The sequence below is a fragment of the Pristiophorus japonicus genome, chromosome 10 (assembly GCF_044704955.1).
Source record: "Pristiophorus japonicus isolate sPriJap1 chromosome 10, sPriJap1.hap1, whole genome shotgun sequence".
NCBI lineage: Eukaryota > Metazoa > Chordata > Chondrichthyes > Pristiophoridae > Pristiophorus > Pristiophorus japonicus.
The window spans coordinates 105229588-105252503 of NC_091986.1; the positions used below are offsets into that span (position 1 = coordinate 105229588).

The window sequence follows — 22916 nt, forward strand, 5'->3', positions numbered from 1 at the left end:
ATAACTGCTTTATTGCACGCATCCCTAATTTCCTGTTTGATGCTATCCCCAACCTCACTACTACTGTTTGGTGGTCTGTACACAACTCCACTCGCATTTTCTGCCCTTTGGTGTTCCGCAGCTCTACCCATACAGATTCCTCATCATCCAAGCTAATGTCCTTCCTTACTATTGCAATAATTTCCTCTTTAACCAGCAACGCTGCCCCACCTCCTTTTCCTTTCTGTCTATCCTTCCTGAATATTGAATACCCCTGGATTTGAGTTCCCAGCCTTGGTCACCCTGGAGCCATGTCTCCGTAATCCCAATTACATCATATCCATTAACAGCTATCTGCGCAGTTAATTCATCCACCTTATTATGAATGCTCCTCGCATTGAGACACCGAGCCTTCAGGCTTGTTTTTTTAAACACTCTTTGTCCTTTTAGAACTATGTTGTAATGTGGCCCTTTTTGATTTTTGCCTTTGATTTCCCTGCCCTCCACTTTTCCTTATCTCCTTTCTACATTTTGCTTCTGCCCCCATTTTACTTCCCTCTATCTCCCTGCATAGATTCCCATCCCCCGTCATATTCGTTTAAACTCTCCCCAACAGCACTAGCAAACACTCCCCCTACGACATTGGTTGCAGTCCTGCCCAGGTGCAGACCTTTCAGTATTGGTCCCACCTCCCCCAGAACCAGTTCCAATGTCCCAGGAATTTGAATCCCTCACTCTTGCACTATTCCTCAAGCCACGTATTCATTTTAACTATCCTGCTATTTCTACTCTGACTTCACGTGGCACTGGTAGCAATCCTGAGATTACTATCTTTGAAGTCCTACTTTTTTAATTTAACTCCTAGCTCCCTAAATTCAGCTTGTTGGACCTCATCCCGTTTTTTACCTATATCTTTGGTACCTATATGCACCACGACAATTGGCTGTTCACCCTCCCTCTCCAGAATGCCCTGCAGCTGTTCTGAGACATCCTTGAACCTTGCACCAGGGAGGCAACATACCATCCTGGAGTCTCGATTGCGGCCGCAGAAATGCCTATCTATTCCCCTTACAATAGAATCCCCTACCACTATAGCTCTCCCACTCTTTTTCATGCCGTCTTATGCAGCAGAGCCACCCATGGTGTCATGAACTTGGCTGCTGCTGCCTTCCTCTGATGGGCATCTCCCCAAACAGTACGCAAAACGGTATATCCGTTTTGGAGTGAGGTAACCGCAGAGGACCCCTCCACTACCTTCCTTCCATTGCTCTTCCTGATGGTCACCCATTCACTCTCTGCCTGTGTAAACTTTACCTGCAGTGTGACCAACTCACTAAATGTGCTATTCACGACATCCTCAGCATCGCGGATGCTCCAGAGTGAATCCATGCGCAGCTCCAGTGCCACAATGCGGCCTGTCATGAGCTGCAGCTGGACACACTTCCTGCACACATATTAGAGTCAGGGACACTTCCACATAGCACAGGAGGAGCATGACACGGGTCTGGGCTCTCCTGCCATCAGTTAACCCTTAAATTAACTTAATTTGGCAACAATGCCAAAGGTTATCTACTGATAAGAAAAGAAAAAGAAAAAGATAAAATACTCACCAATCCACCAGCCAATCACTTACCTACTTGGCTGTGATGTCACACTTCGATTTCTTTTTACTTCTTTGTTTACTTTCTGCCCCTGCTGCAGCTGCCTCCCGATCTGCCACCGCTTCCAGTTGCTGCCGCCGTTCTTTATCCTCCTGCACTGCTCCGCTCTCGCGATGCTGGCCTCCCGATCTGCCGCCGCTCCAAGTTGCTGCTGCTGCCCTTTATCCTCATGCGCTGCTCCGCTCTCGTGATGCTGGCCTCCCAATCTGCTGTCACTCCCAGTTGCTGCCGCCACCCTTTATCCTCTGGCGCTGCTCTGCTCTCGTGATGCTGGCCTCCCGATCTGCTGTCACTCCCAGTTGCTGCCGCCACCCTTTATCCTCTGGCGCCGCTCCGCTCTCACGATGCTGGCCTCCCGATCTGCCACCGCTCCAAGTTGCTGCTGCTGCCCTTCATCCTCCTGCGCTGTTCCGCTCTCGCGATGCTGGCCTCCCGATCGGCTGCCACTCCCAGTTGCTGCCGTCACCCTTTATCCTCCTGCGCTGTTCCGCTCTCGCGATGCTGGCCTCCCGATCTGCCAGCAGTGTTTCCTCTCTTGCTGGGCTTCCCCTACACCCACAGTTGGTATTCTCACTCAGCTCAGCTGTGGGAAGTCACTGCCTGGTTTTCAGTCTCGGTGGCTTCTTCTGCGGAACTGCGGCTTCTTCCTCTGGTACATCGATCTTGGTGGAGCGAGAGCGAGAGAAGGAGAGAGAGGTCTCTCTACATACAAGCTGCAAAATATGCTGCCGACCTCAGGAGACTTGCGGCACCATGTGATTTTTGCACGCACCTCAACGAAGCATTGCGAGATATCTTCATTAAATGAATTGGCCACGAAGGCCTCCTTCACAAGCTATTATCTGCCGACACCACAGTCAACCTGCAGAAGGTCATCAGCATCAGTCAGGCATTCATGACCTCGACATTCATCCTGTGGACTCAAATCCGGCAAGTACTGTACACAGAATGGTGCCTTTCACAGGCAAGACTGTAGAACGTGGCTCTGCCCAGGGCAGAGAGCACAGACCTCAGGGTTCCAGAACTCAGAGTGTACCGAGGGGTGCTAATCGAGTAGCACCATGCTGGCGTTGCGGAGGAAACCATAGCGCTCACCAATGTCGGTTTGCTGAGTACATATGCAAAGCCTGTAACTCGAAGGGTCACCTCCAGCGTATGTGTAAAAGAAATACGACTCAACGTCTAGCAGAGAAGTCGGTAGATGAGTTTGAATCCAGCGGGGAGTATGATGATTTAGCCAGAGAGGCAGCTCAGCCCCAAGAAGAAATGTAGAGTGTATACCTGCACCACCGATTGTCCTCCAGTGAAAATGGAAGTCAAGATAAACAGCATTCTAGTCTTCATGGAAATGGATACGGGAGCGAGCCAGTCAGTGATGAGCCAGGATGCCTCAGAGAAGCTACGGAACGAAAAACGACCTGAGCTGGTTCCATTACAGGGAAAGTTACGCACCTACACCAAGGAGCTGATCCCAGTCCTTGGTAGTGCGGATATAAGTGTAATCCATAACGGTGTGGCGCACAAGTTACCTCTGTGGATTGTTGCAGGTGATGGTCCAATGCTAATCGGAAGAAGGTGGATGGGAAAGATCCAGTGGAAATGGGAATGTTAAGTATGGAGAAAGAGTCAGACTGAACACTGTGAGCTCAAAGTGTGACCATAGTCTTTTATTGCAAGTCTCCAGAGTGCCCCTCCATCCTGTGAGACCTCCTTAAATACCTGTGCTCCCAAGGGATTATGGGATCCCTTGGGACTCCAGGGGATGAGCCCTCTGGTGGCTGTACAGAGTAAATACTTGTTTACATATATAACAACACTCCCCTGCAAAGTCAATAGTGCAACTATTTACAATGTGAGTCGATCTGGGACCCTTCTTGCCCTGGTTGATCGTCTCGGTGTGAAAGTTGGTATTGTTGAATCATTTGTTGGGCCCTCGCTGGGCTGCTGTGCACCTGGCCTTGCTGGGCTACCTGGTGTGTTGGGTCCTGCTGGGCTGCTGTGAATGATGGGTTCTGCTTCGTGGTCAACCGTGGTGCCGGTTGCCAATGGTGTGTATGTTGGGGGATCAAAAAAGGTAGGGTCCAAGGTGGGTTGCTCAGGATAGTCCGTAAATCTGAGTTTGATTTGGTCCAAGTGTTTCTGGTGAATGAGTGCATTTGAAAGTTTGACCCGAATCACCCTGCTCCCCTCTTTGGCCACGACAGTGCTGGGAAGCCACTTGGGACCTTGTCCATAATTCAATACAAATACAGGATCATTGATTTCATTCTCATGTGACACATTTGTGCTATCATGGTATGCACTTTGTTGAAGCCGCCTGCTCTCTACCTGTTCATGGAGATCAGGGTGAACTAACGAGAGCCTTGTCTTAAGTGCTCTTTTCATGAGCAGTTCAGCAGGTGGGATCCCAGTGAGAGAGTGGGGTCTCGTGCGGTAGCAAAGCAGGACTCGGGATAAGCAAGTTTGCAGTGAGCCTTCAGTTACCCTCTTCGAGCCTTGCTTGATGGTTTGCACTGCTCTCTCTGCCACACCATTGGACGCTGGTTTAAACGGGGTAGATGTGACATATTTGATCCCGTTGTGGGTCATGAATTTTTTGAACTCAGCACTGGTAAAACATGGCCCGTTGTCGCTCACCGGGTAAACCATGAGTGGCAAACATGACTCGCAGGCTTTCAGTAGTGGCAGTGGACGTGCTAGCCGACATTATCTCACATTCAATCCACTTGGAATACACGTCTACAACCACAAGGAACATTTTGTCCAAGAACGGGCCTGCACAGTCGACGTGTACCCTGGACCACGATTTGGAGGGCCAAGACCATAAACTTAGCGGTGCCTCCCTGGGTACATTGCTTAACTGCGAGCATGTATTACATCTGTGAATGCAGGACTCTAAGTCCGCATCGATACCAGGCCACCACACCTGGGATCTGGCAATCGCTTTCATCATCACGATGCCTGGGTGAGTACTGTGGAGGACATTGATGACGGTGTCTCTGCCCTTCTTGGGGACCACTACTCGATTTCCCCACAGAAGGAAATCTGCTTGTACAGACATTTCATCTTTGCGCCGCTGGAACGGCTTTATCTCTTGCTGCATTTCCACTGGGACACTGTGAAGCACACAGCTTTTGACTCGAGATAATAAGGGGTCCTGGCTTGTCCAGGTTTTGATCTGCCGGGCAGTGACGGGTGATTGCTCACTTTCAAATGCTTCCATAACCATGGTTAGATCTGCAGGCTGCGCCATTTCCACCCTCGTGGTGGGCAATGGCAGCCTACTGTGAGCATCGGCGCAGTTTTCTGTGCCTGGCCTGTGGCGGATGGCGTAGTTGTATGCGGACAACGTGAGCGCCCATCTCTAGATGCAGGCCGATGCATTGGTATTTATCCCTTTAACTCTCGGAAAACAGGGATATAAGTGGCTTATGGTCGGTTTCCAATTCGAATTTTAGCCCAAACAGGTATTGATGTATTTTCTTTACCCCATAGACACACGCTAACGCTTCTTTCTCAATCATGCTGTAGGCTCTCTCAGCCTGAGACAGAGTCCTGGATGCAGTTTCCCAAAATCATTAGCTTGTTGCAATACAACCAGATGCCATATGACGATGCATCACATGCTGGTACCAAACGCTTACATGGATCATATAACACAAGCAATTTGTTTGAGCGTAACAATTTTCTCGCTTTTACAAAAGCGTTTTCTTGGCTTTTGCCCCAAACCCATTTGTCCCCTTTCCGTAGTAAGACATGCAATGGTTCTAGCAGTGTGCAAAGACCCGGTAAGAAGTTACCAAAATAGTTCAAGAGTCTCAGAAACAACTGCAGCTCCCTCATGTTCTGTGGCCTCGGTGCGTTCTCGATTGCCTCCGTCTTCACGTTGGTGGGCCTGATGCCGTCCGCCACAATCCTCCTTCCCAAGAACTCCACTTCAGGCATCAGAAAAATGCACTTCAAGCATTTTAACCTGCGCCTCAGGTTGAGTCGACTAAGAACCTCCTCCAGGTGCTGCAGATGCTCGACTGTGATCCGACCTGTGACCAAGATGTCGTCCTGGAAAACCACGGTGTGTGGGACCGACTTTAGTAAGCTTTCCATGTTTCTTTGGAATATCGCCGCCGCTGATCGGATTCCAAACGGGCATCTGTTATAAACAAAAAGACCTCTGTGCGTGTTGATGCAGGTGAGGGCCTTCGATGATTCCTCCAGTTCCTGCGTCATGTAGGCTGAAGTCAGATCCAGCTTCGTGAACATCTTTCCTCCCGCCAGCGTTGCAAAGAGGTCGTCGGCCTTTGGTAGTGGGTATTGGTCCTGCAGGGGGAAACGATTGATAGTTACTTTGTAATCGCCACAGATTCTGACAGTGCCGTCTTCCTTGAGGACTGGCCCACTCATGGAACTCGATCGGTGAAACGATGCCCTCTCTTTGCAGCCGGTCTAGCTCAATCTCTACCCTTTCTCTCATCATGTACGGTACTGCTCTCGCCTTGTGATGGATGAGTCGCACCCCCGGAATTAGGTGGATCTGCACTTTTGCTCCTTGGAATTTCCCGATGCCTGGTTCGAACAGCGAAGGAAATTTGTTTAAGATCTGGGCACACGAAGTGTCGTCAGCGGGCGATAGCACTCGGACGTTGTCCCAGTTCCAGCGTATCTTTCCCAGCCAGCTCCTGCCGAGCAGTGTGGGACCATCGCCCGGTACCACCCAGAGTGGTTGCTTGTGCACCGCTCCATCGTAGGAGACCTTTACAGTAGCACTGCCAATTACAGGAATCAGTTCTTTTGTGTAAGTTCTTAGTTTCGTGCAAACTGGAGTTAAGATTGGCCTTGAGGCCTTGGTGCACCACAGTCTTTCGAAAGTCTTTTTGCCCATGATGGATTGGCTCACACCCGTGTCCAGCTCCATTGACACCGGGAGTCCATTTAGTTCAACATTCAGCATTATCGGGGGACAATTCGCGGTGAATGTGTGCACCCCATGTACCTCCGCCTCCTCTGAGGCTCTGGTTCGTTGTGATCCTCCGTGGATCTGTCCTCGTCTGCAACATGGTGGTTTGCATGTTTAGCAGGATTTGCAGCTCGCCTGCACACTCGTTGGAGGTGTCCCATTGTTCCACAGCCCTTGCAAACGTATTCTTTGAATCGGCATGAATGGAAATGATGATCACCCCGCAGCGCCAACAAGGTGTTAATGGCCTTGCATTCATCACCCTTGATGGTGGACTCAGACATCTGCGGGCGTGCAGCTGCAGATATGTGTGACCTGCCCTGTACGTTGCGATTTGAAAACATCATCACTTTGTTCACAGTACTTGTAGCAGCACTTGCGTGCGAAGAGATTTGCTTCGTATTGTCACTGGTGCCAATGAACGCCTGGGCTATTGCTATGGCCTTACTCAAGGTTGGGGTCTCTACAGTCAAAAGTTTGTGAAGTATGGTTTCATGGCCAATGCCAAGTACGAAAAAGTCTCTGAGCATGTGCTCCAAATGTCCTTCAAATTCGCAATGTCCTGCAAGGCACCTTAGCTCAGCGACATAACTCACCACTTCCTGGCCTTCAGACCTTTTGTAGGTGTAGAACCGGTACCTCACCATCAGAATGCTTTCTTTCGGGTTCAAATGCTCTCGGACCAGTGTGCACAAATTGTCGTACGATTTCTCCGTGGGTTTCGCTGGAGTGAGCAGATTCTTCATGAGGCCATACATTGGTGCCCCACAGGTGAGGAGGATCGGCCTTCGTTTGGCAGCGTTCTCTTCCCCATCTAGCTCGATGGCCATGAAGTATTGGTCGAGTCACTCCACAAAAGTTTCCCAATCATCTCCCTCTGAGAATTTCTTCAGGATGCCCACTGTTCTCTGCATCTTTGGGTTCGCTATCTGTATCTTGTCACCAGTTGTTATGTATGGAGAAAGAGTCAGACTGAACACTGTGAGCTCAAAGTGAAGTGTGACCGTAGTATTTTATTACAGGTCTCCAGAGTGCCTCTCCAACCTGTGAGGCCTCCTTAAATACCTGTGCTCCCAAGGGATTATGGGATCCCCTTGGGACTCCAGGGGATGAGCCCTCTGGTGGCTGTACAGAGTAAATACAAGTTACATATATAACAGGGAAGACCTCTTCACTCCAGCAATCGATGTCCCCCGTGCTCAGAGGCAGAGAAAAACTCACCTTCACTTGGGCCAGGCACCAGCGCAGCACCTGAGGCACAGACCATCCATCATGACTACGTGGCAACGATCTGACCGGAACGACCTAAAAGTACCTTCCTCGCTCCAGTGGTAGCACTCCTGGGAAGGAAGATCGAATTCACAGGCATTCTTCCAGCTTTTGTGGCAGGATCACGGGAGAGAAGGATCAAGGCAATCGACCTCGAGGACAGAGGCAAGATTGCAGAGTTCTCTTAAAGGAGACCTGCAACCAACTAAACTTAAAGAGACATTGTATGCATGGCAATCAATGTAACAAACCGAATAAGAATGTGAAGAACAAAATGTTGCAAGATGTCGGGAATAGAGTATCCCCAAAAGCAGCAAGCCAGCGACCTCAGGAGGATGAAGGCACTGATCCCGATACCCTGTCCCAGATCTATCCCACGCTGCAGGCAGCCGATGGCATTATTCGCCACGGACCTGGAACCGAAAATAGCGCCAATACAGCAGTCGGCCGCCGTTGCCCACCACCCGGGTGGAGACGGCGCAGCCCCCATATCCAGTCGCTACCTCGGCCATGTCCGGGAGCGAAAGGTCAGAACCAACGAGTTCCCCAAACGGGACCTGGAACAGCCAGGTTCCCAACACCGTTAGAGAGCAGGCAGAAGATTCTGTAGCCCTCAAAGGAGGACAGGGAGGTCACACACATTTGTGGCTCTGCCCACCACTAGGCAATGGCAAAGGCCCCCCGAGTCCTGGCAAGGTGAGCGAACCAAGCCCACCCCACTAGCACGGGGCGCAGCACCGCCATCAGATGACTAGGACCCCATCCGGTTGCTCTGGAACTTGCATCCTCGCATACCTGTACTGCTACCTGAGTACTGACCATGACTGAACCATGAATGCAATCTACCCAATCCTGGCGCACGACCATAAAACGTAACGAATGGAAGTCACTGAACTAAGGTATCACGATACAAACTGTAAAAACTTTCTTTGCACTTGCACTGTGACTAATCCTGTAATGTAACGGGCCAGCTGCATGATCTCGTTATGAGTACGGGGGGCGGCGTGTGGGGAAATGGATGTCATCATCAGCATAGGCAGTCTCTCGTAACAAGGATGACTTGCTTCCACGCCAAAAAAGGATGAGTTCATAGGTGTTTCAATGAAGGACCCAATATTCCAGGTCCTGAACTATATAGTGTAGGGTGGAAGATGCTTGTGCGTGGATTTTTTTAATGTGTGGTGGCTGTTGCACCCCAGCCACCACACGGGCTTGACAGAGCTCGGTCTTGGTCCAGTGGCAAAGGTTAACCAAGATGACTGGAGACAAGCTCTGCTGCACAGACCTAGCGCGCACACATATCGCAGTGTGGGCTGCCCCGTGCTGCCCCTGGGCCCTTGCCTCTTCTGGGCCCTGAACTCTCGCCTCTCTTGGGCCCCGAGCACATCTCTCTACAAGCTCTTGCTGCTCCTTCGCTCTGACCTCGCTGCTCCTGCTATACCTGCCCTCACTGCAGTTAGCCGTCACCCTCCTGCAGCAGCACACGCTGCTCCCTGAAGTGGCATGCCGCCACACACTGATCCTTGAAGTAGTATGCCTCTATGCTGCTCCTGGGCCGCTCGCCGCTCCTTTTATGGCCCCGACCTGCCGCTGGTATTCTCACGCAGTTGGGGCCTCCACAGATTTGAGTATAAGAGTAAAGACATCGTACTGCAAATTATATAGGGCACTGGTGAGACCTCACCTGGAGTATTGTGTACAGTTTTGGTCTCCTTACCCAAGGAAGGATACACTTGCCATGGAGGGAGTGCAATGAAGGTTCACCAGACTGATTCCTGGGATGGGAGGATTTTCCTATGAGGCCTATATTCTCTAGAGTTTAGAAGAATGAGAGGTGATCTCATTGAAACATACAAAATTCTTAAGGGGCTTGACAGGGTAGATGCAGGGAGGCTGGGGAGTCTAGAACCAGGGGTCACAGTCTCAGAATAAGGGGTCGGCCATTGAGGTCGGAGATGAGAAGAAACTTCTTCACTCAGAGGGTGGTGAATCATTGGAATTCTCTTCCCCAGGGGGCTGTGGAGGCTCAGTCTGAATATATTCAACCCAGAGATCGATAGATTCTTGGATATTAAGGGAATCATGGGCTTTGGGGACACTGCAGGAAAGTGAAGTTAAGGTAGATGATTAGCCATGATGTCATTGAATGGTGGAGCAGGCTCAAGGAGCTGAATGGCCTACTCCTGCTCCTTATGTTCTTAAATGGCAAGTGGCTAGCCCATAATCTTTGGTTCATGGGCAGCAATATCTCACAATGCACTCTCTGTTGGCGCCATTTTCTCACTGGGAGGGTTAACCTGCCAACAAGCTGGTGTAGGGGGAAGGAGTAATCAGTCACTGCATTTGTTCCTTATCTTTATTGTCAGTGTAGGAGAACAGGCAACACTGAAGGAGTTAATAGCGCCTCCTGATAAAATGGGTAGACAGCATTCTGGTTGCAGCAACCGGACAGATTGCTCGAAGGCAAAAAGTACAAGCAGCCTAATAGAGAGCCAAAAGGGAGCCAATCTGGGAGGCAGCCAAGTGAGGAGAGGCAAGCTAATTAAGAGCGAAGAGCCAGGAAATAAAAGATTCACCGATAGAGCGGGGAAAAGACTCAATCAGAAAGAAGGGGAGGAAGGATCACTGCAAGAAGGATCACACGGTGTAGTGCTGCTCCCTGTGAAAAGTAGACCATGTATAGAAAGGAAATGCAGAGTACAACTAATATATCATATAGGCAGTCCCTCAAAACGAGGATGACTTGCGCCAACCAAAAAATGCTGAGTTCACAGGTGTTTCAATGAAGGACCTAATATTCCAGGTGCCGAACTGCATCCTGAAGGGTGGAAGATGCCGGTGCGTGGATTCTTTTAACGAGGGGTGGCCGTTGCACACCAGCCATCACACGGTCTTGGTCCAGTGGCAAGGGTTATCCAAGACGACTGGAGACCTGATCTGCTGCACGGGCCTAGTGCACACACATATCACAATGTGGGCTGGCCCATGCTGTCCCTGGGTCCCTGGCCCCAAACGCACGCCTCTCCTGGTCCCCGATTTCATCCCTCCACAGTCTCTCGCCGCTCCTGCTGTATCTGCCCACACTCCAATCAGTCTCCAATGAAGTCTCGGTTAGACCAGGGTAGGCTTCATAAAGTTACACTCCTGCCTTTGGGCGCTGAAAGTGCCGATTCGGGCTGGAGTTCCTTCCTGCATAATCTCGCCGATCCACTGATCTCTGCCCCTCCAATTCCCGATATGTGCCCCCCACCTCGAGAAAGCAACTCTGTGATGTTTAAGCGGGAAATATCTGCACAAGGTAATTTGATGAGGAGAAAGAAAACGGTGACAGAAATGAGAGCACTTCCTGTGCACAGGGAAACTCAGAATTCCTGGGTACAACTACCGTATTTACCCCGAGGAAAGTTTCAGAGAGCCATCCTGACATTCTGAGATGGAGTGGAGTGTCATCATCATCAAAGGCAGTCCCTCGGAATCGAGGAAGATTTGCTTCCATCTTAGGTGGCTGAACAGTCCAATACGAGAACCACAGTCCCTGTCACAGGTGGGACAGATAGTCATTGAGGGTAAGGGAGGGTGGGACAGGTTTGCTGCACATTCTTTCCGCTGCCTGCGCTTGATTTCTGCATGCTCTCGGTGATGAGACTCGAGGTGCTCAGCATCCTCCCGGATGCACTTCCTCCATTTAGGGCGATCTTTGGCCAGGGACTCCCAGGTGTCAGTGGGGATGTTGCACTTTTTCAGGGAGGCTTTGAGGGTGTCCCTGTAACATTTCCTCTGCCCACCTTTGGCTCGTTTGCCATGAAGGAGTTCCGAGTAGAGCACTTGCTTTGGGAGTCTCGTGTCTGGCATGTGAACGATGTGGCCTGCCCAGCGGAGCTGATCAAGTGTAGTCAGTGTTTCAATGCTGGGGATGTTGGCCTGGTCGAGAACGCTAATGTTGGTGAGTTTGTCATCCCAGGGGATTTGTAGGATCTTGCAGAAGCATCGTTAGTGGTATTTCTCCAACGACTTGAGGTGTCTACTGTACATGAGCCATACAGGAGGGCGGGTATTACTACAGTATGACTACATGTATGAACTGACACCAACTCACTAGCTAAGTGAAGCACCGGAGTGAGCCAAACGTGGCCTTCAGGAGGAAATCCAGATCCGATCCAGACCTTCCACAAATAATCCTCCCCACAATCACCAATAGAATTCCGCTATTCTTTCACTGGAGAACAATCTCAGGGTTTATCGGAATTAATTGTGGGTGGGATTATCTGTGAAAGGTGCTGGAGTGGATCTGGGCTCCAGACACAAAGCAAAGTGGTTGACTCTTAACTGCCCTCTGAAATGGCCGAGCACAGCAGTTGTATCAAAACTGCGACCAAAAAACAGCACTGTGCGAGTTGCTTCACCACACGGAATGCAGCGGTTCAAGGCGGCGGCTCACCACCATCTTCTCAGGAGCAATTAGGGATGGGTAGCAACGCCCACATCCCATGAATGAAGAAAAACAAAACAAATGTGATGAATGACCACGGGATGTGTTTTTGGTGGCGTTACTTGAGGAAGTAATTTTTTGTTGTTACCCGGAGGTGATGGTGGACTTTCTTCAATAGCGACTGTTGAGTGACTTGCTAGGCCAGCTCACTGGGTATTGGCAGGTCAGTGGTGGCTGGTTCCCTTCTCTGAAGGCTGTTAATGAGCCTGTTAAGTTGTTATGACAACCAGCAGCTTTCGAGGTCTCCAATCCTCAATTCTGCTCCTCTATGCGGAGGCTCTTGTAAAACCTCTCACACTCCTGGACACAATGCAGAAAGAAGCTCATCAAATGACAGGTGATCCCTGTTTCACCTCCAGACTTCAATCTTTATCCATCTGCCCGAACACATGGACATATGTCATACCAACGGACAAAGATGAGAGACAGGAGGAGACCAGTTGGTCCATTGAGCCTGTCCCATACCATCAGGGTGCAACTTAACACTGTGTGACTTTAATCACCCCCACACCCCTTGCCCCCCCACTCCCCCCTCTCCCACACACTCCCCCAGTCACCAATAGCCTCATAATCCCCGGGGAGAGTAAAGAAAACAGAGATAAACTCCTGGGCCAATTCAGGGGGAAAGAAAATATGGGAAATTCCTCTTCGACCCCTGAAGGTGATCCAACAAGTACCAGGAGACACATCCCCCAATACCCCACCAATTTTTGTACACTGTTAGCCACAGCTAGGAACTCACCTCGTTAACCTTCCTTGCCTTACGCTCCTTCATACGATGGTCATTGCTAATTGAAACTACTAATCCTCACTATGTTAAAATCCAGACTCATCTACTAAGTCTCCTACTTTAACTTAATAATTCCCAACACCTTACAACTGTGGAACTCCTTCTCCCATCAATCAACATAACTAAAAACAGATTATCTGGTCATCATCACATTGCTGCCCGTAGGAGCCCGCTGCGCTCAAACTGGCCGCCATGTATCTTACACTACAACAATGACTGCACTCCCCCAAAAAAGTACCCCATTGGTTACAAAGCGCCTGAGACATCCGGTGGTCGCGAAAGGCGCTATGCTATATAAATCCACGTCTTTCTTTCCTTTTCTTCAGTGTCCCCTTCCTCCAATAATCCATAGGTTTTTAAAATCAAAGCTTGGTGTCATCCAAACATCACTGCTTGATTCATCTTGCCACACTTTTCCTATTTAAAAAAAAAATCTTACCAGTGTCCTGAGTAACGGTTCCAATTTCCTTGCTCAAGATTCTCAATTTTATTTCTTCCGCAAAGCAGGTTCCAGCTTTGTGTTTTAGCTCGGGTGGTGGTGGGGTGGGGTGGAGAGGGGGTACGATTTGTCCTCGTGTACACGGAGCCAGGCAGGAGAAAAATGTTACTAGGTTTCCTACTTCTGGTCATTATCCTCCTGCTGCACAGTGCATGCGTGTGGATGTTCGGTGCTCGGCCATGAGGACTCCCACAGTCGAATTGTCCGCTGGCTGGCTGACAGATGCATTTGGATGTATGTAGCCATGGACACACACATGGATCACACCTAGAACCCTCTGGAATCTCCACTGCATCATCGAACCATCCAAACTGGTAACCACTACCCAACGTTGTGGCAAAAAAGACTTAGGGGTTAACAGGGAGAGAGCCAAGTCAAAGCACAGCCTAGGTGCAAGGGCTATTGGCACTTAAGTCTGGGGAGAGCTAAGCCAGAGCACATAATGCAAAGGTAATTGGCACAAAGGACTTGGGGGAGAGTGATGTTATATATGCAGACTATAGATATACTCTCTGTGTAGTCACTGTATAGTTGCATAAGATGGAGACTTGTTTACCTGATGTACTATCAATAAGGTTACACTGTGTATATACTAATCTGGCACCACTAGAGCGTGTAACTGGTGGAGATTGGGGTTTTCTGCCCTGGTGGCAAGGGCTGTATAAAAGGGGAGCCACCATACGGCTGCCTCACTCTGGAGTTACGAATAAAGGACCAAGGTCATTACAGTTTGAGTACAACACATTGCCTCGTGGAGTCATTCATAGAAACATAGAAAATATGTGCAGGAGTGGACCATTCGGCCCTTCGAGCCTGCACCACCATTCAATATGATCATGGCTGATCATGCAACTTCAGTACCCCATTCCTGTTTTCTCTCCATACCCCTTGATCCCTTTAGCCGTAAGGGCAACATCTAACTCCCTTTAGAATATATCTAACGAACTGGCCTCAACAACTTTCTGTGGTAGAGAATTCCACAGGTTCACAATTCTCTGAGTGAAGAAGTTTCTCCTCATCTCAGTCCTAAATGGCTTACCCCTTATCCTTAGACTGTGACCCCTGGTTCTGGATTTCCCCCAACATTGGGAACATTCTTCCTGCATCTAACCTGTCTAAACCCATCAGCTGTCTGACCTGCTGAATATTTCCAGCATTTTCCGTTTTAATTTCAGATTTCCAGCATCTGCAGTATTTTGCTTTCATACAACTATAGGGCCACATTGGGAGGAAAAGACAATGGCCTGGAATTTGCGGTCAGCGGCAAGCAAAGTTCGCTGCTGGCACCGAAGTAAGCTTCGCACAAAGATCTAGTGATCTGTGTCGAGAATTTTGGGTTTTCCGATGCATAATTCAAATCAACGGATGTTAATGGCGATTCCCAGTGAAGAGCAACTGTGCCGTTAACAAGCTGTCTAAGCAGCCAATCAAAATGCCGAAATCTTATAGAAAGTGAACCAGGAAGTGGGTAAGCTCCTAAAATTCTAACTTTTTAAAATGGCTAGAGACAGCAAAATAGAGATTGGGGCTCTCACATGGAGAAAAGGCAAATCTGAAAGAAAGATAAACAATTTTTTTTTTTTTAAATTGTCAAAATTATTTTTGTTAAGTTTTTAAAAATATTTAAATTTTTATTAAAATGGATAAATTTGACACTGCATGGAATTAAAATGATTTTTTCAGGGCCATAATCTTTGTTTAGCAGTCAATACGTTGTTAAAACCCCAATTACACTTAATCCAACAAGGTTTAACTTTTTGTGGAGAATTGAACAGCGGGGGAGCCAAGGTTTTGTCAGGTTCCATGATTTGAACGATTTCACTGATTGCCTCTGTGGGGGTGGGGGCACAGCTCAGCATGTGGAGGAGCAGTGAATGACATACCGCAACTTCAGGATTTCAGCGTTAGGCTGCGTATGCGCTAAATCCTGAAGTTGCGGTCAATTTCAAAGGCGAAATGTCTGCGAATGGTGCCAGTTTGCCGTCATCAGGACCGCAAATTCAGGGCCGAAAGCTTCGCCTGTTCCCAGCGAATCAGTACCAGTGTGGTATCCGATTAACACATGACCAGTAATGGTACAGTATCAGTTACATACACAGTAAGTCATGGTATGGACTCTGTTATACACACTGTCACTGCTCCGAACATTGGAACAGGAATAGGCCATTCAGCCCCTCAAGCATGCGCTGTCATTCAATCAGATCATTGTATCTCAACGCAGCATGGACCCCATGGGCGATCTCGTAAAATATGAAGGTGAGCTCGGAATACTCTTAATGGGCTGTTAACAAGATCATAATGATCTGAATTGTATCCCCACCTCCGCCCCCCACCCGGTGCGTGTCGGGTCTGTTCAATGCTGACAGACCCAGCATTGGGGAAAGGCGCGTGGCGGTGGGTTGACAGCAGGGTCCCAAACCACTGTCAAAAAAGATTCTTCCTCACCCGACCTGCTATCAAAATCATCTGCTAACCAAACCCCCACCCCCCAGAAAAATTCCTCCCCTAAGTGTCAGAGGGCTCAGTTGTGAGGGTAGGTTGAAAAAGTAATTGTGAGTGATGAAAAGGTGGCTATCAATGTTCCTGCTAAGCTGTCTGGTGTTCCTGCGAAGGCAGCTTACCGGCTTTTCAACAGGTGGTTTTGCATGTGCACAAAATTTTGCCGTGCAACAAATTAAAGGGACTGCACACCCCAAAAAAAATTAGGAGGAATATTGGTGGCCATATAGAGGTACCTACAATATAATAAACCATATTGAAAAAGTAAATTTGGAACCCTACTTCAAATAAAACTATGACAGTAGGACGAGCGTGCACAGGAGGTTCTTCATATAGTGAGTGGCCAACACATGGACTTCCTGCTTTGCTGGTAGAGGCAAAATCTCCTCCTTTATACCATGGGGTGGGGGGGGGGGGGGGGGTTCTTTATGGATGGATGGGCTAAAAGGGCCTTCCATCATTTCTAGCTAGCCTGTGATTTTGTTGGTCGATAATGTTAGTGTCACTTCTTAGCAATCTTGTTGGTCAGTTGTAATCATGTACCCATTCTATGAGTGTCACTTGCTAGCTATATGATTTTTCAATGTTTGATTAGTATGGCTCTGGATTAATGGGGTAGAAATGCGGCGGGAGCGGGGCAGAAGCCGGGTGTGACACGGACAAGTTGTGTCGCGCTGACGCGTAGCAACGTCCCTCCCCTTCAGTTACAGGGCGACTGCGAGCTCTGCGGCCACTTTAGTGGCGCCAACTGGGCCATCGGAGAGGGCTTCGGCTGGGTTAGTGGCCCGGCACCCAATTGTCGACTGACAATTAAAATAAAATGGCGGCTGCAGCGGCGCACTCTCCACTTTAAGGGCGAACGGGCCACCTAGCCACTTGCAGCTTCCTGCTGGGAAAAGCTGTTGGGGGCACCGACGGGCGGCGGCTCAGCTCCTGCGGGGCAATTTCCCTCTTGGTGCGGAAAGTGGTCAGCGCATGCCCGACGGGGCGGGACCACGGGGCACAGCAGAAACCCCAGGCCCGTGGGCAATTTTGGATGGGTCGGCCTGACCCGGTCGGAAAGGCCTTACCGCCCCATAGGAGGTAATGGATCTTAAAGAGAGGACAATTTCAGCCCCTTCATTTCTTAGCTCACTCTCATGGGTGAGTCTCAACTTCTAATGCCTTTGAGAATATCTTCTTCATATCAAGGTAAACCTTTGATGATGTGCACAGGATAATAAATAAAACAACCTTTCCATTAATTATTTCAGCAACTGGAATTATGTTATGTCCCCATAGGTTCTGTCTTCCATCTTCAACAGGTGCCTAACTTAAAAGTCTCCCCGATGACTTTGTGGATTCAAATAACTGTCAACCCCATTGAAAAAGAACTTGTTATCAGACATAAAACTGAACAAGTCGCACAGCTTGCATTTGTTCGAAAGTAGCTTGGTTCCTCTCTCCAGCTTCAAAAACAACCAACAAAACTTTCAACGTTATCAAGTTAAGCTCGGGACAAGAATCTGACTGTAGCTATTTTTATTTTTTAAATACTCCTTATGCCTAGTGACTGAATTTTAAAAAACCACAAAGCTAAAACAAGACAGAACTGCTTCATTTAACAGGGTAAAGGTAAAAGAGGGGGAAAGAATCAGAAAAAAATCCTTGAAGACAAATATACAGATATAAAGACAATGAGAGAAAACGTTATGGAGACATGAAGAAAGGAAAAGGGGGCAAACGTAAGAAACAGAAAAACAAAGGAAATGAGGCAAAAAAACCCAGTAAAAATAGGAAAACGAAAACACAATAGCCCTAAAATTCCTGGGGTTCACTCTGCTGGCGCATGCACGCCTAACCAGGACATCGCCTGTCCGAGACCTGGGCTAGAGACCCCATCCCAAATCCTGGATACAGCACTATTTACAAGGCTGGGATAGGCTGTCAGTGTCTGCAAGGGTGCATCGTCGATGCTCGCACCAACCTGTCCTTGCAAGACTGAGTGATCCACACCTACTTCATCCAAGATCCCCTTGGACCCAATGGGGCTGAAATAGTTTTTGTTCCCCAGTCTTCAGCAAACAAGGTAATCATCCTTCAGATAAAGTAATTGATTCCCTGTGGGATTGATTAATGATTTGGGCATGAGCTCTGCTCACTCCTTTCAAGGATGGTATTTCTCAGCGAAGCCCAAGAACTCCTGCCACCCCATCATACCCCCACTGTTTGAGAATTTGGGATGGGGGGGGGGGGGGGGGAAAGGAGGCAGCAGACAGGTGATCCACCCACATCACCTTTACCCGGATTTGAAAGGCCAGTCTAAATGGGGCACAATCTCTGTTGAACTTGGTTCCACTCCAAATTCCAGCCCCCTTCCATATGAACAACAGGCAGCATTGTAACAGGGCATTGCAATTTTACTAAATATTAGGATTCCCCAAAGTACAAAAAGTCACAGATGACACCCACATGACCATACATGCCTTTTTCATCAATCTCAGCACATATACCCAGAGTTGCCTGGCCCTTTAAGCTCTTGGAGGTGTTTAAATCCAGCCTCCCAGTCATAGACACCGACACCACTAGGGGGTGTGGTAATTCTCCGGGGTCAACACAAAGGGCTAGATTTTCCATTATCATCGCTATCATCCAAAAATTTCCGGCATTAGTGGTTATTTTATTTTTCGGGATCGCTGGAATAGAGCCCATTTTAAAAACCGCTAGATGCATCTTTTTAATTTGGGCGATAGCCGTAGCAATGTGAAATGGGCGATAGCAATGTATTCAGACATGCAAGGCCGGCATCGATAGCAACGGCCATTCTGCGCATCCGTGTTTCTTTTTTAGGTAATTAACTTTTCCCACAATTCAGGTCAGGGGTCATCTGCGCATGCTCAGAAGACTGAAAGAGAGGGAGAGTGAGGCTGCATTATTAACGAGGCTAGCAGAGAAAAAAGGTAAAAAATCTGATACTAGAATGGAGATGGATTATGAGGAGTTGGGGGTGATTGATGTTGGTGAGGTGGCAGAGGTGATTTGGTGGAGGGAGGAGAGCAAAAAAATTTTCTGATGAAGTAAATGCTGCCCTTGTCCTCGAGTTGGAAACTCGGTGGGGCCAATTAACCTGGGGTGGTCGTGGGAACCCCCTCCCCACCGCCCATACCAAAGAATCTGGGCGGAGATCGCCGAAGTAGTGGCCCACGATATCTGAGAGCTGAAAGCGCTGAAAAGACCTGGTCGGGTCTGCAAAAGTAAGTATTAAATTATTAAATTTATAATTGTAATGATGCATTAATTAAAATGTAAATCTGCTGGATTGTAATTAAGCTGGTAATTTTGGCGTTATGCATTAGTTCTAACCATGATCTTATTAAATTTATTAAATTTATTCTCCGACCGTAGATATAACCATACATAATTGCATACAAAGTGTATAACATTAACAATGAATAGCATGGGCGATGACTAATTGTGGATTATAATATCTGTGTGCGTTGTATGTTCTGTAATAGTACCTTAGCAATTAACCTTTGCCATGCTTTTGTCACCTTTGCAGAGGAAGATATCTAAGAATTGCCTGTGGCTATATGACTTTTGTTATAGCGCTTCTCGGTTTCTGTCGGAGTCTTTCGCAGGGGTGTCATGAGCCAGCTGGCAAGGCCATATCCTTTATCTCCCAGCAACCAACTGTGACCTTGTGGCTGACTCTTAAACAGGTCAGAGACAGTACTCTCATGTAAGATGTGTGCATCATGAATGCTACCTGGAAAATTTGCATTTACTGCCATGATTATTTGCCTGTGGTTGACAACGAACTATACATTCAGGGAGTGAAATCCCTTTCATAAGAACATAAGAAATAGGAACAGAAGTAGGCCATTTGGCCCCTCGAGTCTGCTCCGCCATTCAATAAGATCATGGCTTATCTGATCATGGACTCAGCTCGACTTCTCTGCCCACTCCCCACAACCTTTTACTCCCTTATCACGCAAAAATCTGTCTATCTCCGCCTTAAATATATTCAATGACCCAGCCTCCACAGCTCTCTGGAGCAGAGAATTCCATGTATTTACAACCCACTGGGAGAAGAAATTTCTCCTCATCTCAGTTTTAAATAGGCGGCCCCTTATTCTAAGGCTATGTCCCCTAGTTTTAGATTCCCCTATGAGTGGAAATATCCTCTCTGCATCCACCTTGTCGAGCCTCCTCATTATCTTATATGTTTCAATAAGATCACCTCTCATTCTTCTGAACTCCAATGTGTATAGACCCAACTTACTCATCCTACCCTCTTAAATCAACCCCTTCATCTCAGGAATCAACCGAGTGAACCTTCTCGGAACTGCCTCCAATACAAGTATATCCCTCCTTAAATAAGGAGACCAAAACTGTACGCAGTACTCGAGGTGTGGCCTCACCAATACCCTGTACAGTTGTAGCAGGACTTCTTTGCTTTTATACTCTATTCCCCTTGCAATAAAGGCCAACATTCTATTTGCCTTCCTGATTACTTGCTGCATCTGCATATTAACTTCTTGTGTTTCATGCACAAGGACTCCCAGATCTCTCTGTACTGCAGCACTTTGCAATTTTTCTCCATTTAAATTATAATTTGCTTTTCTATTTTTTCTGCCAAAGTGGATAACCTCACATTTTCCTACATTATACTCCATCTGCCAAATTTTTGCCCATTCACTTAGCCTATCTATATATCTTTGCAGATTTTTTATGTCCCCCTCACAATTTGCTTTCCCACCCATCTTTGTATCATCAGCAAACTTGGCTACATTACACTTGGTCCCTTCATCCAAGTCATTAATATAGATTGTAAATAGTTGAGGACCCAGCACCGATCCCTGGGGCACCCCACTAGTCACTGTTTGCCAACCGGTAAATTGACCATTTATCCCGATTCTCTGTTTTCAGTTAGTTAGCCAATCCTCTATCCATGCTAACATATTATCCCCAATCCCGTGAGCTTTTATCTTGTGCAATAACCTCTTATATGGCATCTTATCGAATGCCTTCTGGAAATACAAATACACCACAACCACTGGTTTCCCCCTTATCCACCCTGCTTGTTACATCCTCGAAGAACTCCAGCAAATTTGTCAAACATGATTTCCCTTTCATAAAACCATGCTGACTCTGCTTGATTGAATCATGCTTTTCCAAAAGCCCCGCTACTGCTTCCTTAATAATGGACTCTAGCGTTTTCTCAACGACAGATGTTAGGCTAATTGGTCTATAGTTTCCTGCTTTTGATCTGTCTCCTTTTTTAAATAGAGGCGTTACATTTCCAGTTTTCCAATCTGCTGGGACCGCCCCAGAATCCAGGGAATTTTGGTAGATTACAACCAATGCATCCACTATCTCTGCAGCATTTCTCTTAAGACCCTAGGATCTAAGCCATCAGGTCCAGGGGACTTGTCCGCCTTTAGTCCCATTATTTTACCTAGTGCTACTTCATTAATGATAGTGATTGTATTAAGTTCTTCCCTATCTATAGCCCTTTGATTATCCACTATTGGGATGTTTTTAGTGTTTTCTACCATGAAGATCGATACAAAATATTTGGTCACGGTAAACCTCTGCATCCTCTAAAGGTGCTCGCAAGGCAATGTGCGTGCAGTCTATTGCACCCTGCACATTGGAGAAGTTTGTTATTCTCGAGAATCCCAAACCCCTCTCACTCTGTGCCTCCCTGGTCAAAGGGAAGTTTATAAAGTCCATCCTACGAGCGTAAAGGGCTTCAGTAACCTGTCGAATGCAACAATGTATGGTGTGCTGAGAGATGCTGTAAATGTTGCCAGCTGAAACCTGAAAAGAGCCCGATGCATAGAAGGAAAGTGCTGCAGTAACCTTAACCTCAACGGGCAATGTGGTCCTGCTAGTGCTGGTAGGATGAAGATCTCCCTTAATTAGCTGGCATATCTCACTGTTGACCTCCTTTCGGAAGCGCAGCCTCCTTACGCACGCGTTATCAGACAAGTCTAGGTATGATCGCTTATCCATGTAAATGCGTTGGGTGTAAGATCTCCTCCTCTTCAGCAGTCTGCCACCTCTTTGATTGGGCACATAATGCTCTTCAATGAACCTTCTCCCATCTTTATTCTCCAGCATGTGAGTAGTCATCAATACTGGCTGAGAAATTACAGGCCCCATTACTTCAAAATTATTAAATTGTCCTCTACAACCGCAATATAAACTCAAAATTCACCACACTGTGATTAGATGATTGCCAAGATTTTAAAACGCCCTTAAAATCACTCACGAATTACTTCAATGCTACCATCAAATTGAAGCAGCCTTTTATTAAAAGTCCTCCAATTTACAAAATGGCATCCATACCGCTGGGTTAAGGTCAGGTGAGTGCAGCTTTTCTTGAGCATCTTTTTGGGCGAGCGATCATTTGGGCAGTATATGGGTGAAATGGCAAAAGTAGCGCTTGGTGGTAATCTGGGCAGTCTTTGAGCGTTAGTTTCCATTATAAACAGTCTTCTGGGCGGTGCACGAGTGATAATGTCAGATTTTATTAAAAAAATATGGACAGGCAGTTCAAATTCATTCCCGGTGGTAATGGTATGCCGAAAGTTCTGCCGGCAATAAATGGGCGATAATTGGGCGTTAGTTTCCATTTATAATCAAATATGGGCGATAAACTGAATCTCGGTGGTTATATGGGCAGTAAATGGGCGTTAAATGGGCAGATATATGCCGAAAGTCTAGCCCTTAAAGTGTGTCAAGTGGGAGGGAGTCCCACCCTGCTACACTTCCAGCACAATCATGCCAGT

General features: G+C 47.7%; 1 protein-coding gene across 3 annotated transcripts in view; it reads right to left on the reverse strand.

Annotated features, from left to right (window-relative positions):
* Nucleotides 1-22916, reverse strand: part of LOC139274778 (deuterosome assembly protein 1-like) — a 288549-nt gene that overhangs the window by 190736 nt on the left and 74897 nt on the right. The gene's annotated exons all lie outside the window — the stretch shown is intronic.